General features: G+C 40.8%; 1 non-coding gene across 1 annotated transcript; it reads left to right on the top strand.

Annotated features, from left to right (window-relative positions):
* Positions 1–471: 471 nt before the first annotated feature.
* On the top strand, positions 472–544 carry TRNAR-CCU (transfer RNA arginine (anticodon CCU)). The gene has a single exon. It is a non-coding gene; the product is annotated as a tRNA-Arg (tRNA).
* Positions 545–13922: the final 13378 nt, after the last annotated feature.

The following is a 13922-nucleotide window of genomic DNA, read 5'->3' on the forward strand; positions in this document are numbered from 1 at the left end:
AAAAGATGCTCAATGTCATTAGTCATTAGGGAAATGCAAATTAAAACCACAATGAGATCACAGCCACTAGGTTGGCCACAACCCCTAGAAAAGGAAAATAAGTGTTGACAGGAATATGGAGAAATTGGAACACCTGCATGTTGCCGCTGGAAATGTAAAATGGTGTAGCCCCTATGGAAACCAGTTTAGTGCTTCCTCAAAAACTTAAAAATAAAATTGCTATATGGTCCAGCATTTCCAGTCCTAGGTATATACCCAAAGGAATTAAAAACAGGCATTCAAACAAACACTTACATGAGAATGATCACAGTATCACTGTTCACAATAGCCAAAAGGTGGAAACAACCCACAGGTCCATCAACAGAGGAATGGGTAAACAAAATGTGAGCTATCCATATAGTAGAATATTACGTGGCCATAAAAAGGAAAGAAGTACTGATACATGCTACAACATGGATGAATCTCGGGACTTCCCTGGTGGTCCAGTGGCTAAGACTCTGAGCTCCTAATGCAGGGGGCCCAGGTTCGATCCCTGGGCAGGGAACTAGATCCCACATGCCACAACTAAGAAGATCCCACGTGCCTCAACGAAGACCCGGCACAGCCAAAAATAAATAAATAAATATTTTTTTAAAAAATGGATGAATCTCAATAACATACTAAATGAACGGAGCCAGACACAAAAGGCAACATACTGTGTGATTCCATTTACATGAAACATCCAGACTAAGCAACTTCATAGAGACAGAGAGCAGATCAGTGGTTGACAGGAGCTGGGAATATGGTGGAATGGGGATTAACTGTTTAATGGGTACAGAGTTTCCTTTTGGGGTGATGGAAATGTTTTAGAACTAGATAGAGGTGATGGTTGCACAACATTCTGAATGTACTAAATACGACTAAATTGCACACTTTAAAAAATGGTTAATTTTATGTTGTGTGAATTGTACCTCTTTTTTTTTTTTGAAGAATTGATTAATGTCCAGCAAGATCATAAATTGTACCCTTTATGGTCTTCTGTTCTACCAGATAGAATTTAATTTCATCTAGCTAAGCCCTATCAGACAAAAATCTACAAAATCTCTGCCTCCTATGAGTTATGAAATGTCCTTGACAATGTAAAGTCAATCTAACACTGCACTAAAGAACATCCAGCAATATCTCTCCTATTTCTAAATTTTAGATATTTTTTTCTGACCTCATATAGAGTCCAGACTTCACCCTTACTGAGAGTTACTTTCACCTTTTGAAAGGGCTGCCATTTTTTTTCAGTCAGCTGGCCTCATTCAGGACTATTTCAGACAAATATGTCAGAATGGTATATTTTCTTTTGGGGCCTAAAGTTAAAAATAAGATTTACTTTGCATGCACCATTAAAGGTGATAAATCTCCCAACTTCAGTTAAGAACATAATAGCATCAAATGTCATAGAAATCCTTTCTTTATGCCACTTATTTCATTATGAAATTTAAAGCAGAAGTTAAAGTTTTTTTAGAAGTGTCATAGAGTTGATGAACAATGCTTCTGGAAAGATGATAAAAGCTATAAAACAAGGGCTAGTGATCAGTTGCCATGCACCAGTACTCAGTGTGGGGTTTTACATCAAGCATCCCTTCTCTTTGGGCCAGTGTCCATTCTAATTGATCAGGCATCCCCAGTCTCAGCACTGAAAGTTCAACATCCTGGAAACCCTTTTAGTTCTGGGGAAACTGGGACAGCTGTCACCCTAATGAACCCTTTCAGCAAAACCCAACATTATTAATTTAAAAGCAACTCAAGTCCACATTTTGTAAACAGCTGACCCTCTTCAGGTTTGTAATACACCCTGGAGATTTTTTTTTTAATACTCAAAACATATATAAGATTAGAATGGAAATTACATGAGTATCATGTCAGGGAAGCCTGGTGGCAGAAAGACTAATTTGCATTGGCATTTATAATGGAGAGAATTTACATATTACTTGTGAAATTAAAAATTAAGATTTTTTTGAGAGACAGATTTGGAAATATGCCTAAAAGCTGTTAATCTGAGAAGAGCGTAGAATAGAATTTCTTCTGTGAGATTTGTTATTGTTTTTAAATTTGAATTGTATTGATTGGAATAGGTATAAATTTACATAGTACAAAAGTTCAAAGGAACAAACAGTGTATGTACAATGAAGCATCTTCCTCCCACCCTTGTTTCCCAGCCATACAACTGCCTAAACAATTGTTATTAATATCTAATAATTGTCCAGAGATATTTTGTGCAAATATAAACAAAGACATAGAATTTTTAGAGGGCAAAATAATTATTAAAGATGAGATCAGGGCTTCCCTGGTGGTGCAGTGGTTGAGAATCCGCCTGCCAAAGCAGGGGACACGGGTTCAAGCCCTGGTCCGGGAAGATCCCACAAGCAGTGGAGCAGCTAAGCCTGCGTGCCACAACTACTGAGCCTGTGCTCCAGAGCCCACGAGCCACAACTACTGAAGCCCACATGCCTAGAGCCCGTGCTCCGCAGCAAGAGAAGCCACCGCAATGAGAAGCCCGCGAACCGCAATGAAGAGTAGCCCCCGCTCGCTGCAACTAGAGAAAGCCTGAGCGCAGCAATGAAGACCCAACGCAGCCAAAAAAAAAAGAATTAATTAAATAAATTAAAAAAAAAAAAAAAAAAAAAAAGATGAGACCAGAAAGGTGCAGAGATACTGAGTTTGGAGTTGAAGGATAGGAGTTAGCCAAGCCAAAAAAAGGCAAGGAAGAGCAAAGGAACAGCACAGGTGAAGGCATAGAGTATGGAGTAACTTGGAGCATTCAGGGAACTGCAAGCAGTTCAGGTCAGAGCCAAGGGTACAAAAGCAGTGGGGGCAGTGAGAGATTAATCTGGAGAGGCAGGCAAAGCTAGCACAATTCTTTCGGTATGAAAGCATAATTTTTGTTTTAAATGAATACGAGCCAAAGAAAAGCAGATTAAGTCTCCAGGGGGATGAGGGTGAGGGGAACAATCAAAGGTCTTGATAGGCAGTTCTCCAAGCCCAGTTTGAACCAAACTCTGGATGATATTTTAGATAGTTTGGAGGGGAAAAGATATCTACATTCAAGACCAAACAGTTTCTTCCAAGACTGATGTCCACCTCTGTTAAGTGAACCACAAGGGAAGCTTTGGCAAAGGTACACATTAGAGGAAATTAGTTCAGCAAGGGCCCCTACTTCCACGCAGACTGCCTTGACAAACTGTGTGTGTTTAGAGTGTTGGAAAGTGCTGCTTCAAACAGCTCTCATCAGCCCTGCCTCCTCCAAATCTTAGCTCAACAGATGTCATAACCGTGATCTTTTAGAAGGCATTCTCTGTGACTGAAACTCCCTATTGGAGAAGCTTAGGGAACACTGTCCTCACTTTCGCATTCCCTCTGCATGTCAATTTTCTGGCAACTGTAAACATGTTCCCAGTTACTGAGCCAATAAATAGGGACTCCCATTCTAGAAAGACTTGCGCCATTGCATAGTAATTTCTAAGAAAAAAGAAAGAGTTGCCACAATGCAACACAGGAGTTCCTTAACCTAGCTCTTGAGAATTAAAAAAAAGAAAGAAAGAAAAAGAAAAAAAAGATTCAGGGCACCGACCTTGACTTACCGGGTCAGAATGGAGGATAAGCAATAAAGAGTTTATCTTTTTAAAAGAGTGCCCCAGGGGTTACAATGATCAATCAGATTTAGGAGCCTGCATCTGCTAATCCAAAATGGGACAGTCCTCAAACACTCTTTTGTAATCACAGGCTCAGGCCAAATGAGCCTGATTGCACTGAGGGTGTTGAAAGGTTTTTAACCACTTAGGTTGGGAGACTCTAACTTCTTGGCAATTTGTTAGTCTCCACAGCAGAGGAAATGGCCGGTGGAGAAGACAGTCCTTGTAGAAACCCATTGGTTATTAACTGTATTGGTGTACCTTAGTACAGTAGATGTGCTCCAGAAAAAAGTGAATAAATCAAATTTTTATAAATGGAATTTTTTTTCAAATGTACTAGGAGATGTAAAAATTTAAAGGGATCTTGGGGGGCATTTTTCAGATCAGTATTTTATTTTAAATGTAACACATGCTCATGGTTTTTTTTTTAAAACATCCACTCAGAGCAGAGAGGAAAATAATATAAAAAGTAAAATCCTTCCCTTCCTACTTCTCCCAAATAATCAATATTAACCCTTTCTTCTTTCCCAGCCACTTTTGCTATGTATTTCAGTATGATTTTATAAAATGTTTGCCTCTTTTTTTTCACTTATCAATACATAACGGACTCCACTTCATGTTAGGACATAGAGAGCCCCCTCATTCTGGTAACTGCTGAATGGATGGTACCATATATCTACGATCTACATAATTACTGCTCTACTTATGGAAATTTAGGTGATTCTCTCTCTCTCTCTTTCTCATACACACACGTGCACACACACACACACCAATGCTCCAATAAATATCTTTGCCCATATATTCAAGTATATCGCTAGCAATTTCCAAGTGAAATTGCTGGGTGAAAGAGCATGTCCATTTTACATTTGGTAAATGTTCTCAAAGTGTATTCCCCAAAACAATACACCCACTTCCATTGCCATCAGCAATGTATGGGTCCCTACACTCCCAATTCCTCACATCCTCTCCATATTATCAAACTGCTTCATCTAGGTCAATTTCATCAGTGAAAAATAGTATCTCCTTCTTACTTTAACTAGTATTTATTTTATTATAAGGGAGGCTGAGTATATCTTCCTGCTTTTACTGACCACTTAGATTTTTTTCCCCCAGTCTATTGAGGATTCTTTTGCAAAGCAGACATTCATTTTTCAAAGTGATCCTTCAGTTGCCATGATTTATCCCTTTCTAAGTTTCGGTCGTCACAAATCAGCCTGAACAAGTCATTTCCAAGGGATAACTGCACACAAAATAAGGTCACCCTTATTTTGAAAAAGCCATTATTTGATCCTGCTCACATCACATTTCTTTCCTTTGCTTTGCTGCCAGGAGGTTGGTTCTTGCTTCCTTTCCATCAGTACCTTCCTCAGTCCCCAAGGTCTGGCGTCTGTCCCCACCACTCTAGTGAACGTGCTTTCTGGAAGGTCACCGAGAGCCTCCTTATTGCTAAAGCCACAAGCTCTGCTCTGTCATCATTCTCCTCCCTTTGTAGGGGCCCCTCTGCGGCCTAACCTCTCCAGGCCTCAAATTCCTCAGGTGATACTACTAATAATACCCTTTCTGTCTTGGGTTTGTTGGGAGTTTTAAATGAGAACATAGGAATGTGCTTTGTAAGCTATAAAATACTACATAAATACAAATTATTATTATTATTGTTTGCCTGGGCCCCTGAAGTTCCGTGCACAGGCTTAAGGCGTAAGCTTCATTCTTACCGATATACTGAGGCACTGACTCCCTTAGATCCCTCTCTCTCTCTTTCTCTCCCTGTGAGAAATTAACTTTTATTAAGCACCTCCTGTGTGCCAGGCAGCGTGCAGGGTGCTGGGGAAACAGCACTAACCACTTTTGGGAAACCTTCATTAAGTGTTGACAGGGTGCCAGTACGGTGCTTAGAAGCCCATAGGGATAGCAGTGCTTAACACTTTTATTAATTCTCAGAGTCAATATTATTTTTATCTCTGTTTTAAAGATAGGAATCTGAGACCCAGAGAGGTTAAGTAATTTACCTGAAGCTACACAGCTAGTAAGTAGGGAGGTGAGGATTTGAACACAAATCTCTATGGCTGCACCATATAATGCTCATTACCCTGCATCCTGTCTTATATGGCTCTTGGGTGGACGTCAGGACCAAGGATGTCAGCATGGTTAACTCTGGGAAAAGCAGATTTCAGATAGAACTGGCAGAGCTGGTGTACAGGCCTGGGGTGGGGTGGGAGAGGCACTTTGATGTTCCAGGTGAGCATAACAGCGGCACTGCATGACGATCAGCTTGGGCCACAGCCAATTACCGATTTCCTTCTCTGCCACAGGAGGTCCATAACAGCTCTGTCTCATTCACTCATGTATTGGCCTCTCGCTGGAGGGAACAACAAGGGATCAGGTGTCACACTACAGTCCTGAGTCCCAAGAAAGACTTTTGAATCAGGTGACTGCAAGGAGAGAGATCAGTCTGCTTTCTTGGAAGAGAGACTTAAGCACTGTGGTGTGGGGATAGTATTCTCTTGAAGCAGGCACTCAGAATTAGGGGCTCTGGGTCATTTTGCAGACTTATCCGATAGGTCAAAGGGAGACAAAACTCACTGGCCAGCCATCATTCCAAAACAATGAAAAAATTGCCTACACATTGCTCTACGGTTCTATCAGAGGATACACAGGTCCTGTGGTACAATTAGCCGAGTGCTATTATGACAGGGATGGCTACCGCCATTTCTCACCCAACCTAAAACAGCATGAATTGTAGAACATGTCACTTTTTAATGTGCCACGAAGAGAAAGCAATACTACGTAAATTGTGGTGTTCCACCCATTGTCAGACAGCCACACTCCTGAAAACGTTAAAAATGTGGGAAACGATGTGAATCTAAGAATGGATAAAATTGGTACTAGTAAGAACAGCTAAAATGTTAGTGTTTTCCACTGGCTGGGCAGTCTTCCAGGTGCTTTGCCTACCTTATTGAATCTTCAGAAGCTCGTGAGGGAGGCCCTCCGCTCCCTGTCTCACAGCTGAGGACGCCCTGTGAGGCTTGGAAACACCCACCTCACACACACATGATCACAAAAGTGCCTCTGGAACCCAGGTCTGTCCACGCCCAAGCGCTCTTTCTGTCACCACACTCTGTCAGTTTGGAAAAGGTCAGCATGTCCTTCGCAATGCCCAGCAGGCAACGTGGAGTCTCTGAGACCAAGTTGGAGAATGAGTGGCGGTGGGAACAGTGCCCAGAGCTGCCACCTGCCAAATGAGGCAGACAACATGTGTGGATCCCTGAATAGTTTCACCAAGGTCATCTAACAGGGAAGAACAAGAGAAAAGTTCAAAACAAGTTCTGGAATGTAGTTTATACTAACAGACCATTATTAATCTCAAACAGTGAGCTGACATAGTGAGGTTGACAGCCAGCACAGTGGGTGGAAGGGACTCAGCCCATCCTAACTGCATTTAATGTAGCTAAATTCTGGAAGACTAAGAGCATCCATGGACAAGGCCGTCTAGCCAGATCGGAAACAGAAGGAGGCACGCTCCTTTTGAACGGTCTCTGAGAAACCACAAACGAGTGCTCAAAACCCACTCGCCATAACCGTATTTGCTTCTATTATGAAAGGCCTGCTCTTAGCTCAACCTCTTCACACCCTTGCGTGGAGCTACCCCATCCTCACTGTTACAGCTGAGGAAATGGACAAGAAGGAGGTCATCCAAGTAGGCGTCACAGGGAAATAAAATTCAGCCCCCTGGCTGCCCAATCCCGTTCAAGCCGCTTTGTCTCGGGAGAACAAAACAGCTGGATATTTTTACAAGGGAAATCAGTTCTGTGATTAATAAGTGACAGTAATGCTCTCTGGCAACACCCCCCACAGACCTAGTCTTAGGGATTCCCTGGGGAATCTCATTTAAATTTCTGGTGCTAGCACCCTCTCACGCGCACTAAATCAAATTACCTAAGAATAGATCTAAAATTTGTATTTTTTTTAAAAAGTGCCCTAGGTGATTCTTCTGAGCTGGATAGTTTGGAAAACCTTGCCCTGAGGGCAGTTCTTGTTTCAGTGGTTGGAGAACCACTGGAGTAGGGGTTACCTGGGGTGGGCAGATTGCTGGAATGCATATTAGTCCTTGAGACAAATGGAAAATGGAAACGTTGTTGGTTCTTAACTGTTATTTTCTCTTAAAAAAAAAAAAAAGTCTTCCAGCCAGTCGCCTGCACATGGGTGAGGATGAGTTGTACCCTTAGTGGCACAGCATAAGAACGAAGTTCAAGACTGCGGGTCAGGGACTGTTTTACTGGCTCTCGTTAATCTTCATGAAAGCGTAGTTGGTATGTTCCCATTTTACAAATGAGAATTCCAAAGCCCAGATAGGTTAGTAACTTGGTGGAGAGTCAAGGATGAATGAGGCAAATGGGAGCTGAAGAGACAAGAAGGAGTCTAAGCTTGAAACTGTCACTTAAGTAAATCCAGTTTCCATTTGGAAACCTTATCTCAGGCCTTTTAAAAATCACTGGGCTTTGAGTTAAGAAGAGTAAACCCTGCTCTAAAGGAAATTAGCTTCCAACTTTTTCTGCCATTTTAACTCAGTTGAAAAAAGTTATCAAAGCCCAAATATAACCAGATATTCTAAATATTCTACAAGTGTCCCCTGATGAGTTTTTTTTTAATTGGCTCACTGTCTTATCATCCTTATTAATAAGGATGGAGAAGATACTCATTGCACTTAAGCTATACCTGTTCCTGGTTCCAAATGCAAACTTACAAGCAAGGACATTAACTTCTACACAAATCCAAGCAAGACTACTCCGTCCTTCTGAGCGCTGTTAAAATAATTCCTTAGTTCTGTTGATCGAAATTTAGTGTGCAAAAGAACCCTTGTACTGCTTGTTTAAGATGCACATTCCTGGACCCCAGCCCCTGAGATTTTAATTCATTAGGTTAGGTCTCGGGTGAGGCTCAGAAATGTAGTGATAAACTGCCCAGTTGAATCTCATAATGGGGACCCATTTATTAGTTCTGTGTTAGTAAAACTTCTTGTAACCACTTTCCACTCTCAACTGCTCTCTTTCACCCCAAGGAAGCCTGTTTTTATATTCGATTCACAACTGTCAGAGGTGGCTGAAAGAGCTCCGACTTTCAAGAAAAACAGGTAGATTACCAGCAGAGTGATTTATGAAGTGAAATAACTCCCTCGTTTAGGCAAATCGGCTCCCCCTTGTGGAATGTATTCTATGGCAGGTTCAGGCTTCATAAAGGAACCACAGGTCCTGGTGCTGAGCTGATCCGCACAACTCAACCAAGAATATTCTTATGGTTGTGGGAGCTGGAATTCTGGGAAAGCCTTTTGGTTTCCAGTATCCTGCTTCACAAGATTTCTTGCATCTGATCTGATGCTTGGAGTTCCTGTTTCACCAATGGCGTGAATAGAAATTAATTGAATTAGCCAGTCTCCAATTTTCATTTGCACAGACCCACTTAGAATTTAATTCTGCAATGTCTGCTTTCCTCAAAACCCTCTCTTTTTAGAGGTAAAATCCCTAGGTAAACAAACCACCAACAAACAGGTTTTTCCCTTGGCTATTTCCAAAGATAGATAAGCTAAGTGAATTTTGTGTAATAGGTTCCATCATCATTTCTAAAACCAGTATTTTTTTCCAAAATCTCTTAATTCTATGATAATCTCTTGTAATGTGTGTTTGCTGTATTATTTAAGATGATTATTCTGATGGAAAAAAGAGAAACAAATAGGGAGAAGAGATGAAACTAAACATAGAAGCAAATAGCTTATGAGCTACATTAGACATAGATAAACGAAGTGGAGGAATACACATGCTAAGCATAGACAGGAAGGGAGGGGAAAACGAGAGGCACCACATATTCCTGCTATACACATTAAGGACGAGATTTTTTAAAGGGGTGTCGTGTAGGAAATTACATTGATGCAATTGCCTCTAGGTACATGATCATGCAATAGTCAACCTGTGAGGTCTTAAATTGGCTCCTATTAATGACCCTCATCCTGGTTCCAGGGTTTCCGCCCAAGAGTAGCTGCTCATCTGACTTTCTGGCAAAGTACAGATGTTGATCAGGAGTAATTGCAGGCATCTCAGATAGAGCAAGTTTGTGTCTCGTCCCCAGTACCCTTCATTTTGGGGTATTTTGCTCAAATCTCACTTCTGGTCCTCATAAACATGCCATTGTCAGGAAGACTGATGTGGCAGAGACAGAGTGAGAAGGAGAGCGAGATTAGGAGGGAAAGAACAGGCAGACATCCCCAGAATTCAGATCGCGTGAGCCTTTCACCTCATGGGTACCCTGTATTAGGTATGTTCATCTATCCCATCTTGTCCCCCTTGCTTTGCAATGTGTTTTAAATTGCTTCAGTAAGCCACATAATTTGAACATCTTACTTGGTATACGAGCCTTTCAGTTAAGTAACCTCTGGGTTAACTTGCTTGGCAGTTTATTTGGAGGCTATCATTGCATCCAGGTAATTTCCCACAAACATCTCTTATTTCTACATTGTCTATAACTTGTTGCTAAATATGTCAGTAGAGACATTAAGAGACATAAAGATATACGGTTATCTACGTGCACCACCCAAGGTGTGGGAATTAACATTCAAAGTGCCCTAACCAAGAATCCACACTCAGTTGGCATGTGGAGGATATTAATCAGGAATCAACACACCAGAGAAGTCCCTTCACCCAGAGCTTCAAATATCTCTAGCTGAATCCATACTAGAAGTTTTATTAATTAGCATAAGAGATGTTAAAAGTAAGTTTTCATGTGTGAAATGATGAGAAGTTGGCAGGAAATTGTGTACAGGCATTTCATTCTGGCGTGGATGAGGTATAATTATCTGGTGAGTTCAGAAGCCTACCACCCTCTGAGTGACACCTGAAGTTTATAACTCAGTTCAGTTCTGTGTCACCCGGACTGACTTACTGGAGGATTCTTTCATCAGATTCAACTAGAAGGTTAGTAGATCCTGCCATTGCAACATGGTCACATTTATCTTGGAATAAACCTTTCATGTGAAATGCTACCAATGGTCCTAAAATGACAAAGAACAGGGACTTTACTGAGTTCACAAGACTGGATGTGTGATTGTTTTGTGTCTGCTTGTCTGCATGGCAGAATTAGATCTGAGGTTTGCCTTTGTTTTCTTGTTCAGTCATATTGTCAGGAAGAAGAACTAGAGCCCTCACCTACCCTAATTATTGGAGGTTATTGGTATCCATCAAAAAGAACACACAAATTGTGAACAACCAAATTGACTTATGGACTTCCCTGGTGGTCCAGTGGTTAAGACTCCATATTCCCACTGCAGGGGACATGGGTTCCATCCCTGGTCAGGGAACTAAGGTCCCGCATGCCGTGAGGTATGGACAAAAAAAAATTGACTTAGGTTAATTTGAGGCATGTATTAGTTATCTAGTGCTGTGTAACAAAATACCCCAAAACTTAGTGGCTTAAGAAAATAAGCGTTCATTAGCTTCCAGTTTCCATGGGTCAGGAATTCAGGAGTGGTTTAGCTGAGTGGGCCTGGCTCAGGGTCTCTTATGAGGTTGTTGTCAAGATGTTAAGAACTGCAGTCACCTGAAGCCTTGGCTGAGTCTGGCAGGCCCACTTTGAAGGTGGTTCACCCACATGCCTGGCAGGATGGTGCTAGCTGGTGACAGGAAGCCCCTCTCCATAGGAGTCCTTGAGTGTCCTCAGGTTACTGAGGATGACTCTCCCAGAGTGAGTGATCCAAAAGACAGCAAGGTGAAAGTGACAATATCCTTTACAATACAGGCTCTGGAATCACACGTGCTGTCACTGCCACATTCTATTCATTAGAAGTGAGTGATTAAGTCTGTTCCACACTCAAGGGGAGGGGATTAGTCTCCACCTTTTATAGGGAGAAGTGCCAAATAAATTGCAGACATATTTTAAAACCTCCACAAAGCACGTACTTGATCTTCATCTTTGCAAGTCTAATGGTGTTGGTTCTATCCTCTTCATGTTCTTATAATAAATATTTATCAAGAACTTACTGTGTGCCAGGTTTTGCAATGGATATTAGGAACACATCTCTGAACAAAGCAGATGAGGTGGGGGGTGGAGCAGGAGGGAGGAGACCCAAGTTCAACTGAAGGGAGGTGCCAGATGTGAGAATAGTAGGGATGGGTGAAATGGAAAGTACTTCACTTGTCAACAGAAGGCATTCTCTACCAAGTTGTGTGGGGGAAAAAGGGCTCAGTATATCCAGATCTTCTGGTTTTTCAAGAGAAGGAGAAAAATATGGACATGTGTGTGAAATTTCCAGAATTTTAATGTTAGTATAGTTCAAATGTTAACAAAACACTGTGAGGGAAAAAAAAGTCAATGGGCCTAATTCAACCAAAGTTTGCCATTATACAATGCCTAAACTTTTACTAAAAACAAAACCCTGATGATTTCAGTATGGCATGAGCAAAAGTAAGGACATGATAAGCAAGGTCTAAATGATAAACACTTTAGCTAAGGGCTGAAAGATGAGACCTTCAGATATAAATCTCAAATAGACAAAAGTATGCACAGAAAGCTCTGTGAATGTGTTACTGACGAGCTTACATACTAATAGATACGTATATTTTTAAATGATGTTAGTAACTTTCTTAAGGCTTACCACAAAAATCTCTGAGAAATAGAGCAGAAAAAAATGGTATCATGGAGGAAATTGAAATTTTCTGCATTTAAATGACATGAATTTACAATCAAGTAAGCAATATTCTGGATAAATTTTTGCCCTTTCTTCTTACTGAAAATAAAGCGATTATGGTGTTTTTTAAAAAAATAGATGGAAATAGGGACTTCCCTCATGGTCCAGCAGTTAAGTCTCTGTGCTTCCAACGCAGGGGGCACAGGTTTGATCTCTGGTTGGGGAACAAAGATCCCATGTGCCACGCAGCGCGGCCAAAAAACAAACAAACAAGCAAACAAAAAAACACAAAAAAATACACCATATGTACGTCAGCTAGAGGCAAGGACCATATCATATATTTCTCTGGCTCTAGCCCTGTGCATAATATGTACTATGTTTCAATGAATAATGGATGAATAATTGAAAACCATCCTTTAAAAAAAATAGATGGAAATAGATAAAGATATAGAGATATGGATATGCCCTAAACCCAGATTGTTGCTTTTGGTGATTTAAAAATGAGAGCTATTGGGAATTCCCTGGTGGTCCAGTGGTTAGGACTTGGCACTTTCTTGGCTGGGACCTGGTTTCAATCCCTAAGATCTCGCAAGCTGCACAGCGTGGCCAATAAAATAAAAATAAGAGCTATTAATACTCTTAAATGATCAATGTCCTTGTCATTCATTTCATCCCCAAATTATTTATTCTGTTCTAAGATGCAGTTTACAATTAAGAAATAGAAATAATGATGTAGCATGTCTTGATTTAACAATGTGAACTTTGAAGTCAGTAAGATTTAATCTACCAGGCTTTCAAATTTATATAAGAAATCATTATGACTGACACTCTGTAAATGAAGCAGAGTGGGTGTGGATATTTGGTTTAAGAAGGTGAATGACTTCTGCAGATATAATCCCAGGGTTAATATCAGGAGGGTATTGGTTAGAATTTGAGTTTTTAGATTCAGATTCTTGGTTCAAAGTTTAGCCTTTCACTTTAGGCAGGTTGTTACATCTCTCTAAGGTTTTTATTTTTTAATTTGTAAAATGGAGATAATAAAATACACAACTCAGTGCATTGGAGAGATAATAAGGTCAGACAAGTAAAGTCCTGTGCATACTATCAGTGCTCAAGAAATGTCAGCTATGGCTATCACTGGGCCGCCTGCCTTCCATATGGCTGCCTCCTGGGAAGGAAATAAACCTGCCTTGTATAGATCTTCCTGACCCTCAAAATCCACAGGGTTTCCTCTAGGCCTCAATTTGGGCCAACAGCTGCTTTCTTCAAAGGTAGTTTAACATCACCAGATGGTTATTTGTTAAGTCCCTGAGAAATTGCCTTAATGGTCTTTGTAGAGACCTGTACAGAGTTCAAATCCTGGAATTCTGTCTGTGACCTCCTGTCTCAGAAAGGGTAAATCACTTAAACTCTCAGCTTGTTTGCCTGGAGAAAAGAAGAAAAAGTCACTTTCCCAACTATCTATGATATTAATTAGTAGAAGTAAAGTGTTTTGGCAATGCAGAATATGGTTGATTTTTAAAGGGTAAAACATAAATGTTAAGTGCAGTGGAATTTTATCATACCGTGGAGGGAATGTAACTGTTTCAACA

The sequence above is a fragment of the Pseudorca crassidens genome, chromosome 10 (genome assembly GCF_039906515.1).
Source record: "Pseudorca crassidens isolate mPseCra1 chromosome 10, mPseCra1.hap1, whole genome shotgun sequence".
In the NCBI taxonomy this organism is placed as follows: domain Eukaryota; kingdom Metazoa; phylum Chordata; class Mammalia; order Artiodactyla; family Delphinidae; genus Pseudorca; species Pseudorca crassidens.